This window comes from Corvus kubaryi, unplaced genomic scaffold, assembly GCF_017639235.1.
Source record: "Corvus kubaryi isolate FWS band 111438036 unplaced genomic scaffold, C.kubaryi_AGA036_p1.0 37270, whole genome shotgun sequence".
NCBI classification, from domain to species: domain Eukaryota; kingdom Metazoa; phylum Chordata; class Aves; order Passeriformes; family Corvidae; genus Corvus; species Corvus kubaryi.
In genome coordinates, this window is record NW_024581083.1 from 3,633,811 (window position 1) to 3,656,402 (window position 22,592).

Genomic DNA, 22,592 nt, shown 5'->3' on the forward strand with positions numbered 1-22,592 from the left:
TTTAAGTCAGTTGTGCAGCAGAAATGCAACAGAAGAAAATAGTGCAGGCTCTAAATAACAGTGAGCAGAGCCCATGAGCCACATGAGCCATGAGTGTGAGAATTAAAGGATATAACCCTAAAAGGAAGCAAGTCCTTTGCCAGATTTCAGCCCTCTGTAAGCTGAGCAACAAGGAATTTTCTGGCCCATTGTGTGCCCTTCTATTGAGGTGGCAGCAGAGTCTCATTATCTCCATGGGCTGTAAAAGTGCCTCTAATTAGGTAGTCACCAATGCTCTACCAGAGGGTATTTTGGAGTAGATATATTCTAATTGTCTCTGCTGGGTGTCTACAGCGATTCCATAGAAAACAACCTTCACACAGGGTATGCTCAGCTTGGAGGCATTCCTGCCTGCTCTTTCACTCATTCACAGCATTTTAAGCCTGGATGCCACATAAAGCTGAGATGGACGTGCTACGATTAAAGACAGAATAAAAATGAAATGAACCAATAGTCCGAGGTTAAAAATTGGAAGTAGCAACAGTTAATTAGTTCCATAGTTGAAAAGAGAGAAGCCATGGTGCTTCTGCTCAAGAGGCTAGTGCTGCTATTAGAATATGCTGCTATTAGAAAGTTCCAGGAATGGATTTCTACATTTCTATTATTTAAAAAGTAACATGTATTTTATTATTGATTTCCAATAGCTAAAGCTTCTGTATTTCTCTATTCTGTCTTCCTATAGCAATTTGTTGCTCCTCACTCTGATATCTACAAGGGCAGTCAATACCTACTTCTCCCACACCACAAAAGAGGGCTCTGTAATGCAAAGTAAAAGAGAATATTCATTAGCTATGACAGAAAATTATTTGACTCACAGTCTTCATCCTCTTTTCCTCTGCTCTCTAACGCAGCCATAAACATTCAATTGACTTTTATCCCTTCCTTGTAATATTGGTTATACAGATGCTTTCAGGCTATAACAGGCTTTCATTCTGTCACCTAGATCCAAAGGTCCAAGTTTTCCTGATCCCACACCTACAGGACTAAGAGAATCCAGACATGTCTTACTCTATATATATATATATTTATGGAGAAAGACAAAAAATGGTTACTTAGAAAAGCCCTTATGCCAGCCTATTTTCAGAATTTGTAATTTCCAAGGATCCTAGTGATAGGTTCCTGGGTAACATCTTTTGAAATGCAAATTATTTCACATGATTCACACATTTGCAGTAAAATAAAAAAAAAAAAGCTAAACAAAAAGTCATATATATGTATAATACAACATGTAAGTGACTCAGATTCCAGACATTTCACTTAAAATATGTTATTGTCTGCCTGCTGACAGCATTAGTAGTGCATCTGAGAAGAGTTATCAGTCTTTGTCTTTTTTGGTGTTGTTTTTAAAGCAGACAGTGCTTCTCGAAGCACTGGCACTGGACCTCACTGGCCACCAGACCAACTCCAGTCTAGACCAGTTTGGGCAACAGAATTTTTGGTCCCATGACAGATTCATTTGCAACATCATCAGTCTGAGCTAACTGGCCCCCAGGCAGATATCAGCCACTTGTAGCACTAGGAAGTTTTCACTCTGGTGGACGAAATTTTACTTTTCTAAGTCTGCTTCGTCATTCCTCTGTCCTATAATTATCACTCAAATTTTTAGATAGGAGCAAAAGATCACTGAATAATGCTGTCACACTAGAGGCTCAACATGCACCAGTAACCTCAGTGTGTTTGTATTAATCTTGGCTACATATACGTGTCACATCCAAGAGTATTTCTGTTTATAGCACGATATTCCCAAAAGCTTTCTCATTTTCCATGCAATTCACTTTTTTTTTTTTTTTGTTGGTTGTTTATGAGAATATTTAATCCACTTTCTTTAAGTTTGAAGGTTATTGGAGTTGCCATTCACTCACATTTCACAGGCTCATGCATGACTTATACTTTTGATCACGAATACAAATCAGCAGCATATTTTCAGTTTATTGCTTTTAATCAAGAATTAGGCTTTCATGTCTGGAGACTTATCTAGATACTTCATCACTTAAGTAAGGACACACCTTAATGAAAAATCACGGGATGCCGACAACACCACTTGAAAACTTACTATTTTATATGAACACGATGTTCTTCCATCCCTTCTCTAAATCCGCTGTCTGTATGTCTAACAATAAGAACTTTTTCCAAAAATATCTAAGTTCCCTTCAGCTCTGTTTTGGTTGACTGAACAAATTACTTAATATAAAGCATACACAGTCTTCTCTGCCTTTTACTCCTTTTAATCTTGCTGATATGTTATTTATGTTCTGTTCAATAAATAAAATCAAGATTAGAAAGTTGAGCTGCCTGAGGGCAGTCTTTGCTAACAAAGATTTTCAAGTGTACAGCTTGTTTTCAACTTTTAACAACATCCAGAGTGATACTTTGTTCTATAAGCTACCCATGTGACGTGTGCGCCTAATCAGTGAAACTCCCAAAAATTAATGACATTGTCTCTTCTAGGTACCTGCCATCTACTTTTTGATTGTTCTCTGTGATCTGTATGAACACTCCACTCTAACAGCACCTCACCAGCTTGCTGCGTGAGGACCAGGAGAGCAGAAATTCATGGTATGAACACAGAGAAACCCTCAAGGAGGGTAAGGGTGACGAAGTAGTGTTTAAGAATTACAGAGCTGATGCACCTCACCAGCAGAGAACAGGGATCAGCCTCTGGGAGGCACACTGGGTTTTTTGGGGGGCCTGTATTGTGTATGGCCCCAAGCTGAGTGGGGTATGTTGCCAGACCAACAATTGTCACTGTTTATTATTTTTCCTCAACCAGTGAAGTGAAAATGACAAGAAAATAAGCAGTTGTCTGAGAACAGAAGCCACCAGCAAGCAGTCCTTTGCAACAGCATGGAAAGAGAAAAAAAGAGCAGCCATTAAGCTTCCTTAACACAGCTGGAACTGGCACTGGCTCTGCTTCTGAATTGCTGCAGAAAGCAATGGAAAAGCCCAATTGAGAAAGAAGCAGCTGTAGTACCCAAATTGCAAATGGCTTGGAAAGAGGCCTTTTCAGCTGACGCATTCTTCAGCAAAATTGATATGACAAATGGTGCACTTCCTTCCCAAACTGTGGGTTAACTGTGCAAGAAGGACCTTGTGCAAAAAGTTGTCCATCGGGATTTCTACCCACTTTCCCTCTTTTGCCTAGATTCTGCTGCTTCTCTCAGCATGCTGCAGTTCCCAACCCAGAGATCTGCGTCCATGATGCCTTGTGCCATACAAAACTTGTGCTGGTCCTCTCTGTAGTATATGTATGCCACAGGTCACCATCCTCTTCCACTCTTCATGCCTGACAGGGACCAATCTGACTTTTATTTATGCCTCAAGATACGTTATACAGGAGGTAAGGGATTCCTATTGTTATGATTAAGTTTAGGAAAGTTGGCTTTCGCATTTAACAATTAAAGTTGTTAATCAGTTTGTTCAATGTTTTTGCAGTTGAACAGTTACGCATTGAAGTACTTGTTGATCCAGTTGATTCGTTTACTATCGGATTTAAGTGTTGTAACCGATCAAGGTTAAGTTATTCATTGATCTGTTCATTATGCTTATTGTAAATAAATTTATTATGGGGATTGTTGTACAAAATGGAGAACTGCGGAATCTTCCAGAATAGCTATAATGTAATTATAAGGAGAGGGTTTCAGACCTTATTTACATAAAGGGAGAAATAAAGGACTGTCTTTGGATGTTCACTGGACCAGTAAGAAGACCCTAGACAACGGCCAGATGACAACGAGCCAGTAAGAAGATCCTAGACATCAGCGAGCCAATCGCAATGCTCCAGTTGGGCGGGGAAAGGGGTGGCCGGGAGGCAGGGACTGGGGGTATACAATATATTGCCTGAGGCTGCGAGAAGAGTCTCTGATCTGTTCTGTCCCACATCAAGTTCCCAGTGCTGCACCTTTTGTCCTGTGTATGGCAGATCGCTGCAAGAGGTCTCTTATTGTCAGTTAAATTTGTTCTTGTTAATAAATCTGTTTAAAAAGCTCAGTCATGAGCCCATTTTTAACAGTTTTTGGGAGCTTGTTGGGGATATTAAGCTTTGCCTCAATGACTTCGAAGGAAACTCAGGAGAGGAGTGTGCACCTGCTGGATTTTTGGCAGCTCAACTGGGCTTCTTCTTTGGTGTTGACGACGCCTGATAAAACCCCGGATGGACAAGAAGAGACCCGCGCAACACAAACGGCAAGGAGAAGGTACCACAGACTGCCTCAACTTAGAGAATAGCCCTAATCCTGTGCACAGACATGCTTGCAAACAGAGGATTGTGAGTAGCTTGCGGGGGCGAGGTGAGGGCAAGGGTGAGTGTCTGTGAGAGTGAGACGTGGACCGGGCAGCCTGGACCCGCGAAGCAAGTTTGGACCCCTTATAGCCGCGGTTCCAGACTCCCGCGAAGGGGGGAAGCGATAGTAAAGAGGACTGAGTGAGCCCTCAGGATTTTTTCTGTCAGTCGGGTTGAGGGGAGATCATCCAAGAAACCTGAGGTAATCAAACTCGGTCAGGTTGAGGGTGGGTTTCATCCAAGAAACTCGAGGCAGGGTCCATCAGTTGGGTTGAGGGCAGGACTTCGAGAGCTTGCTATAGGTGTGAAAGGGGAGTCCTTTTCCAAGAAACCTGGGGAGTTCTCATCCAAGAAACCTGGGGCGGATTCCTCAGACAGGCTGGGTATTCCGGACTCCAGATTGGAGCGTCTGAAGGGGACGGGGAGGGAGCCAGTTTCCTAGGTTGGTCCACTAGTGAAACCACAGGTTGGGAGGACATCTGTTCCCAGTTTTTCCAGGATTTGTCCTGAGACAGGAGATTCAGAGGTAGAGTGCTGGCTCGTAGGATATGTGAGAGTGTGAGCGAAGGACACAGTTTAGGATTGGTTCTTGTCTGCTAAATTGGTAGTTGCAAGTGGTGTGTTGGTTTGTATTTTGATTGGTATCTTTTGGTGTCGGTTCTTGTACTGTGTTCTGATTAAGAGTTAGGCTGCATTTTGAGGTTATAGTCAAGTTGTGTTTGTCCTTCGTGTCCTTGAGGGGAAGGGTCGCCATTTTGTGTGCCCTGTTCTTGTGAATTTCGGTGGGAAGGGCCGCCATTTTGTAAATTTCAGAAGGAAGGGCCGCCATCTTGTAAATTTCTGTGGGAAGGGCGACCATCTTGAATTTTCCCACAGGAAGGTAGCCATTTTATAACTTTCCCACTGGTAGGCTGCCATTTTGAATTTTCCTATGGGAAGGCAGCCAGTTTATCATTTCTCACGGGGAGGTTGCAGGCTTATTGGAGGTAACATACAAGTGGAGAAATAATAAGAGAAGTAGGATTTAGAAGAAATGGGACAAAAAGGCAGTAGATTGGAATGGAAAAACAAAAAGAATAGGAAGGACATTGTGGATATTCCTCCCGACAGTACCTTGGGGTCAGATTGGTAAACTGGAGTAGGGACCCCCTTACCAAAGATAAAGCAAAGATAATACAGTTTTGCAGGTTTGATTGGACAAAGGAGGAGATCAGAAGGGACAAGATTTATTGGCCGAGGTACGGGTCTACCGAACAGTGGATATGTCAGGCTTTATATGCATATGTAAACCTGAGAGAGCCTCCAGATCAGGAAGAGATAGAATATGCTGCATGCTGGTTAGAACCAGACAAGACAGTGATGTCTGAGGCAAGGGTGTATAAGGTGTCAGAGGTAATTGGAAAAGAACATGGACGTGAGGTGAGAAAAAGAAAAAAAGATGGGACCCATTAGAGGCTTTAGCTCCCCTGTATGTTCCTAATCCAGAGACTGCGAGAACCTCAGGAGAGTCTGCTTCTGAGACAGTAACTCTACCCCCTGACCAGACAGTTCCTTCTACCTCAAAGGAAGGTAGTCATGATAAGTCTAGTATCAAGCCAGAAAGTTTGGAGTCCCCAAAAGGACCTCCTAAGATTACTAAAGCCTCTCTGGATAAAGAAGGGCCATATTTAAATACCAGGAGTAAAAAGGCCCAAACACAAGGAGAAGAAGGGAGAACGGTATACTCACCAGAAGTTAGTCTCTTTCCTTTGAGAGAGGTGCGTATGGGTGGAGCTCAAGGAGGAATTGGTTATGTGAATGCCCCTTTAACATCTTCGGAGGTAAGGGGATTCAAGAAAGAGATGAAAAGCCTGTTGACAGATCCAGTCGGGTTATCAGAACAGTTTGACCAATTTTGGGGACCCAATATATATACGTGGGGTGAACTGGACTCAATATTAAAAAGCCTCTTCACCCAAGAGGAAAGGCAGATGATAAGAACAGCAGGAATACAGATAAGGGAAAGAGAGAACCAACAAGGACCAGCAGGGGAACGTAAGATGCCAATAGACTCCCCCAAACTGGAATCCGAATGCTGAGAGGGGTAGGATGAATATGAATGATTATAGGACTTTGATCATAAAGGGAATCAGGGAGGCAGCACCTCATGGAAACAACATCCGGAAGGCTTTCTGTGGGATGCAGGGTAAAGAGGAGACTCTGATGGACTGGTTAGAAAGGCTGCGGTGGGATATTCAACTGTATTCAGGTATTGTACTAGTTTGAAAACAAACCAGTGGGAGGCACCAAGTCAGAATAACAATTTAATAGGGAAATTAAAAAAAATAAAGGCAGAAAACACTGGGGTAAACTGACAGTCAGGATACAACCTGACACCCTGTTAGTCAGGATCGTGGTGGCAGTCTGATAAAATGGTGGCTGCAGTCCTCCTGAAGTGATGGATGTGGTTCTGTTGAAGCGGTGATCCTGTAGAAGGGTCTGCTCTTCCTTGGAAGGTCCAATGGTGGCTACGCAGCTCCTGTCCTCTGGGAATCCAGTGGAAAGGTCCCTGTGGTGTTTGGAATCTCAGATTATATCCAGGATGCATTGCTTGGTTTCTCCCTCTGGGTGGAACATCTCACAATGGGATGATGAGTCATGAGGCCAGGCGTTGATGGGCTCATTAACAGAAGATAGTCCGGAGGGAGGAGGCAAGGAAAACACTGCCCCACCTGGTTTCAACAGCTCATGGGGATGGTAATAGAATACACTGCAACCCAGGACAGGTATAGACCCTGACAGTGGGACAGGTGAAACCTTGCTAAAAGTTCATTTTGTTACCAATGTGTGGCTGGATATTCACTGGAAGCTCGAGAAATTAGAAAACTGGCAAAGGAGAGGTTTGGAGGAGCTCCTGAGGGAGGTTCAGAAGGTGTATATAAGGAGAGATAAAGAGAGGATGAAACCCAAGGCAAAAGTGATGATCGCTAGGGATCACCAATCTCCAAGGAAGATACCCAATGAAGAAGAAAAGGAGGGAGAGGAGAAGTTAGTGACCAAAGGAAAATAGAGTGTTACAGCGGGGATTCTGCAACACACCTATATCAAACCAGGAGTCCCGTGGAAAAGAAATATATATGGACAGATTCTTGATAGATGTTTCAGAGAGATGTTTATTTCTCCACCCGCATGGCCGGGGCTCTGCCGAGGAACTGTTAAAATCACAGGACCCGAGGGTCCTTGCCCGTGCAGGGAAACACAAACCAACCAATGGGGAACGAGGCTGCCCAGGGGCTCAGGAAACCCTGTGCCTCCCCTCAGGGCCCCTCTCCCAGGGCTACATGGCGGGGGGGGAGACCCTGACATTTCACCCGTTTATTTTTAACAAAAAGAGATGTAAAACTTAACATTGAAAACAACAAGGACACTTTCAAAACAAAACAAGCCACCCTCCTGAGTCTTTAAATGTCCAAACAGATTCTGTGGAACATCTTAGGGCTGACAGAAGGAAGACAGAACTCTCTGAGCATGCTTTGTGGGGAAACTGAGGCAGGAGAGGGTTTAATTTCTTCCCTCCCCCTTTTCATCCCCCCTCGGCATTGGAAAGGGATTTTTGGGGAAACAATTGGCAAAAGCATGGTTTTGTGAGGGAAACCATGGATGAAAAAACAGATTGGGAATACACTGGGGATAATAGGACATAGGATAAAAGGGAAAGGTGGGATTAGGAAAGGGAGACTGTAGGGGGGGCTTACAATGGAGATATTGTCTAACATGACTACGATTTTTTGCATATATACTGCCTTTTACAGGAACACCATCAGGCCCAGTGACCTGCGATGCTTGTAACCCTTTTCTACCTTGCATAATTTTGAATTCTACCACCTCTCCATCTCCCAAGCTTGGGATGCATTTTTCAGGGTTAATTCTTTTTAATAGCAGTTTTATGCACGAATATGTCTTGCTGGTTGTCACACCTTGTTATAAAACCATAATTTTGCTTAACATTATACCATTTTACTATCCCTAAGATCTTAGCTACTATGATCTTTTCCTTTTTCCGAGTGGCTGCTGTTTTCTGTCTCGCTGTGTCTTTGCTCTCTCTTTGGTCGCTCCCGCGTTGGAATTGTCAGGGCTGCTGGTGCCTGCGCGCTCTTCCCGGGGTCGCGTTCGGGGCTGTGCGGGCCGGGCCGGGCCGGGCCGGGCCGCGCCGCTCAGTTCTCCGTGCGTCGCCTCCTCTGGTCGCAGCTTCGCTACCGCTGCCAGGCGCTGCATCTTGGCTGGACCCCCAAGTGATGACCCCCCCGCGCCCTGCTCCAGTGCGCGTTTCAGCTGGGCGCGGCTCCGCTCCACTGCCGCCAGCCACCACCCGCACGCCGCCCCTCTCGTTCGGGTGTTCACGGGGCTCGCTCCACCACGTGCTGCGCGGGGCCGGGCGGGCACTGCCAGGTCCCGCCGTGCCTCGCTCCGCCACCGACACTGCGGCTCGCGTGGCGCCTGTGTGCAGGAACTGCCTTGCTGCTGCTCGCAGAGCACTCGGTGCACGTGGCCGAGGCTGCACGGTCCCTGAGCCAGGCTTCCCTTCACCAGGACACACCTGACATTGCTCAACAGTCTCAGTAATTAAATAATATTAATGAAAATATTCTTCCATTGGCATGTATTTTGACTCAAAAATTAACTGTGTCCAAGCAGTGTTCCAAAAGTCCTTGGTAAGAATTAAATCCCAAGAAACATAGAAAAAGTTCTTAAACAACTATGCCAGGAAGTGTTTCAGTTCTTTTTGAGCTTGAATCAAACTAAAATTTACAAATCGTTGTTCAAGAATCTTTTCAAGTTTAAGATAAATGTCCATATGCAGCTCTGAAAGCCAAGAATCTTCCCACGGTTCCTCCATAGTTTAGATATGGAATAGCAAAACAAAAACAAGAACAGGAATCCAAAGTTTCTAGGGTTTACTCACACAAATCAGTCGCTTAAGGGATCAGGGATCGTTCTTCTCTCAGTTCACCACCATTTGTTACAGCGGGGATTCTGTAACACACATTTATCAAACCAGGAGTCCCGTGGAAAAGAAATATATATGGACAGATTCTTGGTAGATGTTTCAGAGATGTTTATTTCTCCACCCGCATGGCCGGGGCTCTGCCGAGGAACTGTTCCAGTCACGGGACCCGAGGGTCCTTGCCCGCGCAGGGAAACGCAAACCAACCAATGGGGAACAAGGCTGCCCAGGGGCTCGGAAAACCCCGTGCCTCCCCTCAGGGTCCCTCTCCCAGGGCTACATGGCGGGGGGGGAGACCCCGACAATAGAGGACAGTAGGTCAGAAGTTTGTTATTACTGTAAGCAGGAGGGACATTTCAAAAGAAACTGTCCAAAGTGGATTAAGGATCGGAGAACCTTTCAGGAGGTTCATCCGGAAGGACCGGAGGATTAGGGGTGTCAGGGGCTCTACCTCCTGGGGCAAAATTTCCATCAGGAGCCCTTGATAACCCTATAGGTAGGACCCCAGGAGGAAGATTATGAATTTTTGGTGGACACAGGGGTGGAAAGGACTTTTGTGGGAAAAGTTCCAAATGGTTGCAAGTTTAGTGGGGAAGCCATGAGTGTTATACGGGCAAAGAGGGATCATTTTGCTGTTCAAGTTACCAAGCAGGTAGTCATTAAAGGAAATAATAGGGAAGGGAAAGGAGATATTCTGTTTGCGCTGGCAGCAGGGTGCAACCCTTTGGGGAGAGATTTTCAAATTCAGCTGAAATTAGGAGTTATCCCAAAGGAGGGGAGGATGGCGGTCAGGATTTTGCATATGAAATCTGAAGATGAGTAGGCAATAAATGATCAAGTATGGTCTGGGGCTGGGAATTGGGGAAGCATGAACCTTGCTCCAATAAGAATAACTATCATAAATGAGAATCCCCCAGTAAGGGTACGTCAGTACCTGATTTCAGTGGAGGGCAGGAGAGGACTACAACAAATTATAAAGGACCTCCTAATAGATGGTATCTTGGAACCATGCCTGTCACCGCATAACACCCCAATCCTACCCATAAGGAAATCAGACGGGAGCTATAGATTGGTGCAAGATTTAAGGGAGGTGAACAAGCGAGTCCAAACCAGGTATCCCATGGCAGCAAATCGATACACACTCTTGAGCAGAGTGCCTCCACGACACTGTTGGTACAGTGTAGTAGATTTGAAAGACCTTCTTGGGCGTGCCCCTTAGCTGAGGAGTGTAGAAACATTTTTGCTTTCAGTTGGGAAAACCCAGACACCCTGGACCAGGCTACCTCAGGGGTATGCTGAATCACCCACCTTATTTGGTCATGCCTTAGAAGAGCTGTTAACAATCTTTTTCAACCCCATCTGTAATCCAGGTGATACAATATGTACCTGATATCTTACTATCAGGAGAGGAGGAAGATATAGTAAGGAGGAGCACCATAAATTTGTTAAACTTTCTAGGGGTAAATGGGTTGAGGGTCTCCAGGAATAAACTGCAGTTTGTGGAAAAGGAGGTTTGGTATTTGGGCCATATAATAGGGCAGGGGAGCCATCAGCTGAGTCCTGAGAGAGTGGCTGGTATCCTTGCTATTCCTCCTCCAAAGACAAAGCGGGAGGTTAGGAAACTTTTGGGACTAGTTGGCTATTGTAGAGGGATGTACTCAAATAGCGAAGTTCCTCTATGAAAAACTGGTTGAGGAAGAACCTTTGAAATGGACAGAACAGGATGGGGTTAGACTGGGTGAGTTGAAACCAAAGTTGGCTTCCGCTCCGACCTTAAGCCTGCCATCATTAGAAAAACTTTTTTATTTGTATACAAATGTGGAGAGCGGTGTGGCTCATGGAGTGCTAGCCCAGGAGTGGGGCTGAATTAGGAAACCAGTCACCTACTTATCAGAATTGCTGGATCTGGTTACTCGAGGTTGGCCCACATGCGTCCAGGCGGTAGCGGTCACGGTTATCCTAATAGAGGAAAGTCAGAAGTTAACCTTTGGGGGAAAGCTGATTGTCCACACACCCCATGCAGTGAGGAATATATTAAGCCAGAGGGCCAATAAATGGCTAACTGACCCACAGATATTGAAGTATGAGGCTGTGTTAATTCATAACGACAATCTAGTTCTAGTCATGGATAAAAGCTGTAACCCTGCCCAATTTTTGTATGGTGAACCTCAGGAGAGATTGATTCATGACTGCTTGGAAGTTGTCAATTTCCAGACAAAAGTAAGGGAAGACCAATGGATCAACCCCTTCCTGAGGGAGACAGAATATTTGTAGATGGGTCAGCTAGATGTATCAAAGGGAAGAGGTGCTCAGGGTACGTGGTAGTGGATGGGACCAAAATGACAGTGATAATAAAGGAAAAGTTGCCTTCTCATTGGTCTGCGCAGTGCTGCGAATTGTATGCATTAAAGAAAGGGCTTGAATACTTAGCTCAAAAGAAAGGTACAATCAATACTGATTCCAGGTACGCCTATGGTGTAGTGCATACATTTGGAAAGATTTGGGAGGAAAGGGGATTGTTGAATTCGAAGGGAAAAGGCTTAGTACATGAAGGATTGATATTGGAAGTGTTAAAAGCGTTAAATTATCCCGAAGAGATCACAGTAGTGCAGGTGAGAGGTCATCAGAGAGGGATGGCATTGGAGATCAGGGGCAACAGCTTGGCGGATAGGGAGGCTTGAGATGCAGCAGAACGTGGCAGTGAAAGAATACTGGCACTGAGAATAAGTGAAGAAGAGGAAAGGTTAGAAGTTCCATCTTTTAGTGAAGCTGAGGAGGAAGCATTATGGAAAATAGGTGGAAAGAAGGATGAGTCTGGGAAGTGGGAACTCCCTGATGGGAGGCAAATGTTGAACAAAGTCCTGACTAGAAAACATTCATTTAAAGACTCATTGGGGTACCCAAGCTTTATGTGATCATTTCCTGAGGTCGTATGGATGCATGGGCATATATGAATTAGCCAAAAGGGTTGTATAATTTGCCAGAGAGTTAACAAAAAGGTAATGAGGAAGACGACACCTGGAGGACTGGGGCTAGTGGTGAGGCCATTTCAATGCATGCAAATAGACTTCACCAAGTTTCCTCAGGTACAAAGATGGAGATACCTGTTGGTAATGGTAGATTATCTTACTCACTGGGTGGAGGCAGTACCAACCACTAAGGCTACAGCCAATGTAGTAAGCAAAGCCCTTCTTGAACAGATAATCTCCAGGTATGGACTGATAAACAAAATTGACTCTGATCGAGGAATGCACTTCACCTCTCAAGTATTACAAGTGGCAAAATGTCTGGGAGTGGATTGGAAGTTACATACTCCTTGGCATCCGCAAAGCTCAGGGAGAGTAGAGAGAATGAACCAGACAATAAAAACTACATTAACCAAGTTAATGCTGGAAATCAAACTCTCATGGATCAAATGCCTACCTTTGGTATTATTGAGAATACGTACCCAACCTCGATCTGACTTGGGGATCTCCCCTTATGAAATGATGTTCAGATTACCATTCCTAGTCACCAAACACAAAGTGGCCACTTGCAAGGTAGGGGAGACCAGTGTTAGTAAGTATATACATACCATCTCAAAGAATTTGAAAGATCTGAGGGCTCGAGGACTGATTCCCCAGACTACCCCATTGGATTTTAAAATTCATAACATCAACCCTGGGGACTGGGTATTAGTAAAGGCTTGGAATGAAAAATCACTAACCCCCAAATGTGAAGGTCCTTTTCAGGCTCTGCTGACAACAGAAACCGCTGTCAGGACCAAAGAGAAGGGCTGGGCACACGCAACCAGAATAAAAGGGCCTATAATACCACCAGAGACCTGGACCGCGGCCTCTATGCCGGGTGATATGAAGATCACCATTCAACGAAAGAACTGAGGACTCCTGAGTAACAGTTGGAACAAGAGTCAGAAGTGGAATGTATGGGGTTAACTGAGTTAAATGAATTAATGGTTATAAGGTTAATTAAGTTGATGAATTGTTAGAAAGTAATTAAGTTAATGAATGGTTATAAGATTAACTAAGCTGATGAATTTTTATAAAGTAAAGTAATGAGTGGCTAAAGTTAGCTAAGCTAATGAGTTGTAAGTTCACAGGTTTATCTTGCTGATACGTTCCCTTCCACATATGTTCCTGTCCCGGGGATCCCTGATTTCTGCATACTCACCTCTTGGCAATCAAAACGGTATATCCTGTTACTACCCCTTTGAAGTAAGCAAGTGGGTCAGAGAAAAACAAATAAACTTCAGTATTGGTCTGGGTACGAGAAAGGAAGAAATAGCTGGAAGTCAAGTGGAGGTTGTTCCTGCCTCGTGACTGTCCCCTCTGTATGCGGCACTCCTACAGGAATGGAAGGAGGAGGGGCACCCCAACCCAGACCCCTAAAGCTTTTCCTCTACCTACTGCTGGTTCTCCTGCATGGAGTAGATGCAGATACCTGTCACAAGTGCTACCGGACCATATACACAGGTACTGTAACCGAATCTGTTCTCCAGACCCACACACACCTGGATAGAGCTTGCTTTTATCAGTCCAAAGTGGAAATTTGTGAGGAACGAGGGCACACCTACTGGCTGGCCGAAAATGTGGGAACATATGAACAGAGGGGGAGAAGTGGGTGTGTTTTGAACATAACCCTGGGTATTTGGAAATTAAGCCACATTACCAAGATCTAGTCAAAGAACAAATGCTGGCAGAAGAAAAGCCTAAGGAAGACCCACAGCTTGAAATGGGCCATTCAGACGAATTATTGATGAGTGGGAAAAATTTGTTTGTAGAACTGGGGGAAACAATTAGTAGAGAATTAAACGTGTCAAATTGCTGGGTATGCGGGGGGACCCTCATAGCTGCAAAGTGGCCTTGGAAGGGAAGCAGCCTAGGTCCCACTGAACTTAAATGGAACTATTCCAGTCCAGGTGCACGGACTTTAAGCACTCCCACGATTGGAGAAGAATGTATTTGGAGAATGGGAAAAAAATTCACAGACGAAGTAGGAAGCACTTCTTGTAAGCGCGACCTAGTATCAAATGGTACTACCACCTGGTGGATTCCCAAGGCACCAGAGTTACATTGGGCAAAATAGAAGCGCAAGGGAAACAAATGTATTTATAAACATCTTGAGAAACTGTTCCTATGCCATGCCCCAGGTAAAAATCCCTATTCTGAGATCCCTGAGGTGTCTAAGTATTGGAAAAGTGTAAATAGCAAAGACCCACAGTTTTGGGAGGCTCCAAATGGCTTGTTCTGGATTTGCTAAAACAAGGCTTATCCTACTTTACCTCCTCGCTGGCGAGCAAGTTGTACATTGGGTATAATCCAACCAGGATTCTTTTTGCTTCCAGGAAAGGAGGGAGACGATCTGAGAGTGCCATTATGTGACAACATAAGGTGGGATAAAAGAAACATAATCCAGGGATCTCAGAAGTGGGGGGACGAAGAATGGCCACCAGAAAGAATTATAGAAACTTATGGACCAGTGACATGGGCGCAGGATGGGAGTTGGGGTTACTGAGCTCCCATCTATATGTTAAACCACATAATTCAGCTCCAAGCAGTGATGGAAATTGTGACTAATAAAACAACTCAAGCTCTAGAGCTGATAAGTCATCAGCAGCGGCAGACTCAGGCAGCAGTCTACCAGAACCGATTGGCATTACATTATTTGCTAGCCAAAGAGGGAGGGGTATGTGGAAAATTTAACACCTCTGATTGCTGCCTTAAAATTGATGACACTGGGGAAGCAGTTCTGGAAATCACACAGAACATTAGGAAAATCGCCCATGTCCCTGTCCAGAGTTGGGAATCCATTTTGAAAACTTTTTGGTTGGATAATTTTCCTGGAACAAAGGAGAAGAAGAAATTGGGGGTTTTCTTGCTATGTGCTGTAGGCGGGTTATTATTTCTACCTTGTTTAATCCCGTGTTTTATCAGGCTCATTACCAGTGTGGTTCAGGGTATGCTAACCACTACTGACCCCGAGACCTTAAAGGAGATCAAGGCCAGCAAAACTGGAAAGGTAATGATGATAAAAAGGAAAACAACCACCCGGGACGTCTCCGAGGAAGCTAAGTTGATATATGAAAGACATGAACATATCAGTAAGATCAAGAAGGAATGCAAAAGCCAAATGGTTTAACAAAAGAAGAAAAGGAGGAATTCCTATTGTTATGATTTAGGAAAGTTGGCTTTCGCATTTAACAATAAAAGTTGTTAATTAGTTTGTTAAATGTTTTTGCAGTTGAACAGTTACGCATTGAAGTACTTGTTGATCCAGTTGATTCGTTTACTATCGGATTTAAGTGTTGTAACCGATCAAGGTTAAGTTATTCATTGATCTGTTCATTATGCTTATTGTAAATTTATTATGGGGATTGTTGTACAAAATGGAGAACTGCAGAATCTTCCAGAATATCTATAATGTAATTATAAGGAGAGGGTTTCAGACCTTATTTACATAAAGGGAGAAATAAAGGACTGTCTTTGGATGTTCACTGGACCAGTAAGAAGACCCTAGACAACGGCCAGATGACAACGAGCCAGTAAGAAGATCCTAGACATCAGCGAGCCAATCGCAATGCTCCGGTTGGGCGGGGAAAGGGGCGGCCGGGAGGCAGGGACTGGGGGTATACAATATATTGCCCGAGGCTGTGAGAAGAGTCTCTGATCTGTTCTGTCCCACATCAAGTTCCCAGTGCTGTACCCTTTGTCCTGTGTATGGCAGATCGCTGCAAGAGGTCTCTTATTGTCAGTTAAATTTGCTCTTGTTAATAAATCTGTTTAAAAAGCTCAGTCGTGAGCCCGTTTTTAACACTATAGGGGCTGTACACGTGCTGGCAGTGCTGTCACGGCTTTGCCTGACAGCCGATCAGGGCTGAGAAAGCTTCCACGATCGGGCTGCAAGCAACCCCCCCACCTGCCGGTGGCGCAGATGCCCGGATAGCCAGGAAAAAAAAACAGGAAGTGAGGCCATGGGAGGAGCTTTAGCACATAAAAGCAGTTAACTGCCACACAAGCGGCGGCCATTTTCTTTGGGTTTTTTGGCGGGAGAAAAGGTTCGCCTGGCCGCATTGCTTCCCCCCCGCCTCGCCTTTTTTTTCTCTGCGGTCCTGCTTCTTCCCTGGCTGTCTTCTCTGTCTGCACCTTCCCTTCACCCTGCTTCGCGACGGCCTAATGCTCTGCTGTTTCCCTGGTGGGGCGGACGCTGCCCGCAGCCATCCCGCAGCCGTCATTCGCCGATGACCGAGACGCGCTGCCGCCGCTCACAGGAGCCGCGCGGGCTCCCCGCGCCCTGACCCTGGGGGCCTGCAGCTGCTCCAGGAGTGCGCCCGTGGCCACGGCAGCCTGTTCTCCGCCGACGGAAGGGACACGCAGCCTGCTGCTGTTCGGAAATCGCACCCAGCCCGCCACGGGAGCCACACAGACTCTTCGCAGCTTGCAGCACGCACGCTCCATCTGCCGAGCTGACGCCACAGAGCGCCCGGGGTTCTTGTGGTAACGATCTGTCCCAGTCTTCTGTTTATCTCTCTGGCTCTCTTTTTCCCTCTCTGCTCCCTTTTCTATCACCCTTCTGTAGGAACATTTATTCTTCTTTATTAATAAGCAGTTCTCCGATATAATATTGCCGTGTTTCCACTTTATTTTCGTGTGATAAATCTATCAGAAAGAATGCTCCCCGACTCCCCTTTTTGTAGCGGGACAGGACAATGCTACCGATGTATGTGAAGCTCAGGAAGCACATCTGAGAGAGGGGCACAACTACAGGAAGCGTTTCAGAATTGTCCTTGTTGGTTCCTCCGTGACAGATAACCACAAGACTGACGTTGTTTGCTTTGAGGCCAAAATGGCTCCTGACAATTAGATACACACCAATGTCCTCTGTCCTCGGCTGAACAGGATTTTAGAGCAGCACCAGGACACCGAGGAGGAGGTCATGCAAACTATCTGCTCCTATCCCTTCCTGGGAAAAGGGTTTCTTCCTATCATTCATCTGTCTCATTCTTCCCTTTTCTTCTTTCCCTTCCCCATTAGTGCAGTTACAAGAAGAAAGTTGTAACCACGACAGTGCTGCACCTCAGGAAAATGGGAAATGGCACAGGATTACTTTTTTTATACCGTGAAGTGTCCAAGGCTTAGGGACTGCAATGCTCATAAATACCACTTTAAGCAATTCTACTAGAGGTCCTTAGCTCATTATGACATAATTACACTCTTCCAGGTGCAGCACTTAGCCTGCAACCATTCCAGAGAATTGCTAAAAATTAAATCGGAGAAATAATTTAAAAGTTCACCAGCTCACATAAAGGTTCTTACTTTAAAAAAATAGCACTAAACTTTACTTTCATTTGGGTATTTTTCAGAAAAAGAATCACCAACTGGCTGAGATCCCATTTATCTGCGTAAATGTATAGAAAGAAACAAACTGAAATTACTACCAAATAGCTTCTGAAAAAATGCATTTTACAGAGACATCCAATCTACTGTTGATTCCTGAGGATTTACTAGGAAGCTCCAACAAGTATCTGAAATCCATGTTCTTGACCATATTTCTCAAAATACGCAGCCCTCAATCAAAACTTTGAAATCAAAGTCCAGTTAATTCTGAGGTTTTCCTTTTTATACATCATCACCTTTTTCCTTACAAGGAGAATTTCTTTAAAGAGATTAAAACCTGAATATTACATTTAATCCCATAATACCTAATAACTGACTTATTTAAATGTTTTTTTAACAGTGAAGAGCAAGGAAGCTTCTTGAGAAGAAAGAACAAAAGAAACAAGCAGCAAATAAAAGTGATCAGCCACATGACTGTCTGGAAACGATAATTCATCTTTCTATTTTTGAAACCAGATGACAATCACCTGCTGTTAGGCCAGCTAGGAACTGTGAGATTTTAAAAAGCATAATTCATTAGTTCTTCTTAGTAATTACCTTCACAGAACTCTTCCAGTTTTCCTCTGTGCCCCACAATTCAATAGTGCCCCAGCTTATCTGCTTCATTTTTTGTCTGTGAATTTTAGTAGAAACTAATTGAGCTTGATAAGGCTCAGAAGGGCTGACCGCTCCCAGTTGCAAGTAGGACCAGCCTCCACATTTATCTGAGTTTGGTTTTGGGTTGGGCTTGAGGATCCTTTCTCTTGAGGATCCTTTCTCCTTTGGCTCCAGTCAGCAGATCCCACCAGCACTCAGAGACAAGGCTTTCCCCACCACCTCCTGAGCCAGGCTCACAATAGGCCTTATTCATCCCACGCTACTTTAAATACCAGTGAACTCATTTTTTCCTGTCTTCAGGAATGTTTTTCCTATGAAATAAAACTGAGAGATCTGTTTCTACTAAATCTGTAACTTTTTCCCATCTGGCTCCACACTCCAGGGCTGGGCTTTGCCAGTGCTCCCTTGCAGGGTGGGGTCTCCCTCCATAGGCTCTTGCTGAGCTTTCCCAGGTCACACAGCATTTGTCTCCTTTGTCCCACGATTGTTTCCTTGCCATCCATTTCTTTTATCCTGTGTACATGAAGCAAGGTGTCATTTAAATAGACCGCATCAGCCGTCAACATGATTTCTTATTATTCATCCAGCAGGATGAAATTGTCATACCCCACACTGATATCTAAATATTTCCTTCAGCTAATGACTGAATAGTCCTTGAAATTGTACCCATTATGCTTCCGACCCCCATTTGCCACCTGCAGTCATCATCTTTGTCCATCTGCACTCATCATGGCTGTTCATCTTTGTCAAATTTACAGCAAACAGTCTTGGAAGGAACAATGCACCAAGCACAATTGTAAAAATGACAAACCAGACAGGGAGTGGGGGTTGAGGATGTGTCTAACAAAAGTCAGGTGTAGAAGTTATTAATTAACTGCAGAGATATGGCACAAATTATTCAAAGTACAATTTAAGTAATTGGCACAATGCATTTGCTTGATACAGCTGTGAATTATGTGCTCCTACCTTTTCACTAAAGCACTACAGAACATAAAATTATTTAGGAAAGCATGTTCATTAAATTGTACCATATTGTGAGAAGCAAGCCTTAACCAAAGCATTTAGAAGAAAATATTCATATGTCAGGTGATACAGGCAGTAAATTTTGACAGCATCCAATCTCAGGGACTGCAGTATCTATACTCAAGGCCCCAGAGTAGTTGTGTTAATTGTTTCTCTTTTAAAGCAGTACTTAAAAAGAAGAGCTTTAGTTTGATCAGATGAAACTTAATGAAGGTGATTTAGCCTATAAAGTTAATCATCACTTTGGTGTCACTTTCACAAGATTGGAGACTTTCCATTCTAAGGCAGGAATGCAAACTTCACAGAAAAGAGCACATCCATGTTTCTCCACTATCGGTTCTACAGATAAAGAAGAAGATGGCAGTGTCTGATTCACAGGCACACTGGTTTTCCCAATTGCTTTATGATAAATATAATCTTCCTCTTCTTGGACTTATTTGTAGATAAGCCTTTACTCTACACACCTATCTGTGTGCTCTCCAGGCTCCCCAGTGTGTATTTCTGCGCTTTCTAGAGCATCTTAAAGGAAGGAAGGTCTATTAAACCCTCATCTGCTGGGCCAGGCTTTCCCCTGCACTCTCAGAGCCTGATCCAATGTCCACATTAAATCAACATGAATGTTTCCAGTATATGCAATATGCATTCAGTCACATCCCTGATTACTCACCTCTGTCCCCCATTATTCGGCCTGCAGAGGATACAAGCGTTATGAAGGCCACACACACAGCTGCAGTAAGGACAAATTATTTTCCCCATTTTAAATTATCTTCCTGAAGTAAATGCAGCCTGGGGCTGTAGGAACCAAAAGGCCTGTCCAGAGATTTCCATGCTATTTCACTTTTTTTCTAGCAACCAAAATCACCAGAGAGATCATGAGGGCTGAAACTATGATTAGAATAGCTGCATACTTTAAAACTTTTTTCTGCATCATGTCCAAAAGTAGATTTTTTTCATTACATTTGCTTTGGTAATAATAAAGAGAAGATAAGGTCTGGTGCCAAGGTAGATTATCTTGTTTCTGTAGGAGAGAAATTTGGCTTTGTGAATCCAGCTACTTGGTATCATACACGTATGTGTTCACAATATTCTCCTCCTGCCAAACAGGCCAGCATGAGGGGGCACCAAGCCCAGTATTATGATCAATTAATTAGCAATGAACAGTAACTCTTTAGGAGTACACTGTAGTCACTGCATTGAGAACATACAAGGCAATTCCTGCAAAGTGTTTGAACCCACAATACTACATTTAGATAGGAAACTCAGTTCCATGTTGAGCTTTCTCATGTTTTCTCTTCTTCTTCTCTGTGACATGTTTTCCACTGCTTTACTACCCAGTAAAATTAACCTGAACAGAAACACAGCGGCACTTTCATCTACCAGATCCAGTTCAAAGTTGTCAGATCTCAACTTAGAATTCTTTGCTTTTGCTCATTCACATTTTATCAATTGCCAGCAATTAAAAGTGGGGGTTTGTGTATCAGGCGGCTTTTATTTGTGAAATATATAACATTTTGATAAATACTATAATTTTAAATGTTTTAAAGCCTACTTTATACTGTTAATGAGGTCATACGATAAAGAAATGGCAATTACAATGATTTCTTTAAATCTATTTTGCTTAGAAAATAAAATGCCTGCACAAATTTGCCAGTTAAAAATCAAAATTGTCATATACTACATGTAAGCCTTTAGTACACATAGAATTTCTGACAGATTTATATTCAGGATAAAAGAAATGTTACCTGTCAAAAACAGCCATAAAAAATTAAATACCTGCGTAATGTGAGGCTTTAAGTATTGCAAATGTAACATGCATTATAATAAATACAGGAGTATGATCTAATTATGTATTCTGTACTAAGTTTGTCAGATAACACAACTTGAAAATGGCACAACTAAATCAAATATGTTCTACTTACCTATTGAGTGTTACTGGAATTGCACAAAAAAAGGCTTCTTTACAGTCAATTTTAAGATGCTGCAACTTTGTGACAGGTTTTATTTTATTTTAGGATTTTATCATCAGTTTGCTAACTGGTATTACAGCTTCTTCCAGCATGAGAGTATCGTCATATCCAAACACAAATAGATGAGTTGTTGTATGAATCATCAATCTCATTAATGTTTATTTTCATCTCACGCTGACCAAGTGTGCCCATCTATTACAGCTGGTGATGGGGTCAGTGGCTCTGACCCAGGAGGAGGTGACCGGTCCGGAGAGATGGTCCTAAAAGGAATCACCTTCCACCCGGTGTCTTCCCCCAGCTGCTGGCAGAGGAGCCCTTGCAGAGGCTGTCAGCTCTTTAGTGATTATCAGCTCGTGATTCCAGCTCAGCTCTGCAGGGCAGCCTCCAGGCCAAGCCAGACCAGAGAGAGAGACGAGAGGCTCGTGTGGCTGGTTCCGCACGGAAGGAGCTTTATTGTTGGTCCCCTCTGGCGAAGGGGAAAGCCAGGGACGAGAGCTCTCCTCGCAGGGGCAGAGGGCTTGCTTTTATAGGGATACAGGGGATGGGTGAAGGCCAATGGGTTACAAAGGATCTGCATAGGGTCTCCTAAAGGATTGTGGGTCTGTCTTTTCTCCATGTGACCAAAGAAGTGGTTGTCTTTCCAGGGAGTCCTGCTGGGCGATTACACAATTTCCTTATCTCAGCAGAGATCCCTCCAGGGCACCGGCTGGGCATACCGTACACCCATCTTTTTCCGCTGTCCTGTGATTCACAATTTAGACAAAGGCAAAGTAAGTCTTTACAAAAACCATATAACTGAAATAGAAAAGCAAGGCAGGAATCTGAAAGCCAGCTTGCTTGGGTTTGGGCTGGGATAGAGTTAATTTCCTTCCTTATAGCTGCCACAGTGCTGTGTTACCCCACCAGTGAGCAGGCTGGGGGTACACAAGGAGCTGGGAGGGGTCACAGCCTGACAGCTGACCCCGACTGACCCCAGGGATATTCCAGGGATATTCCAGACCACATGGCATCATGGTCAGTAAATAAACAAGGGAGAAAGGGGCCAGGGGGACACTGCTCAGCAGTGGGCTGGACATCACTCAGCTGGAGGGGAGCAACTGCATTGTGCATTGCTTGCTTTCTGTATTCTGTTAATTTTTATTAATAATAATTATTATACGTTCTACTTCTGTCCCATTAAACTGTCTTTATCTTGAGCCACAAATTTTACAGTTTTTTACCCAATTCTCTCCCCTATCCTATTGATGTGGGTAGGGAGCAAGCAGACAACTCTGGTGTTGAGCTTCCTGCCAGTTTAAACCACCACAGGT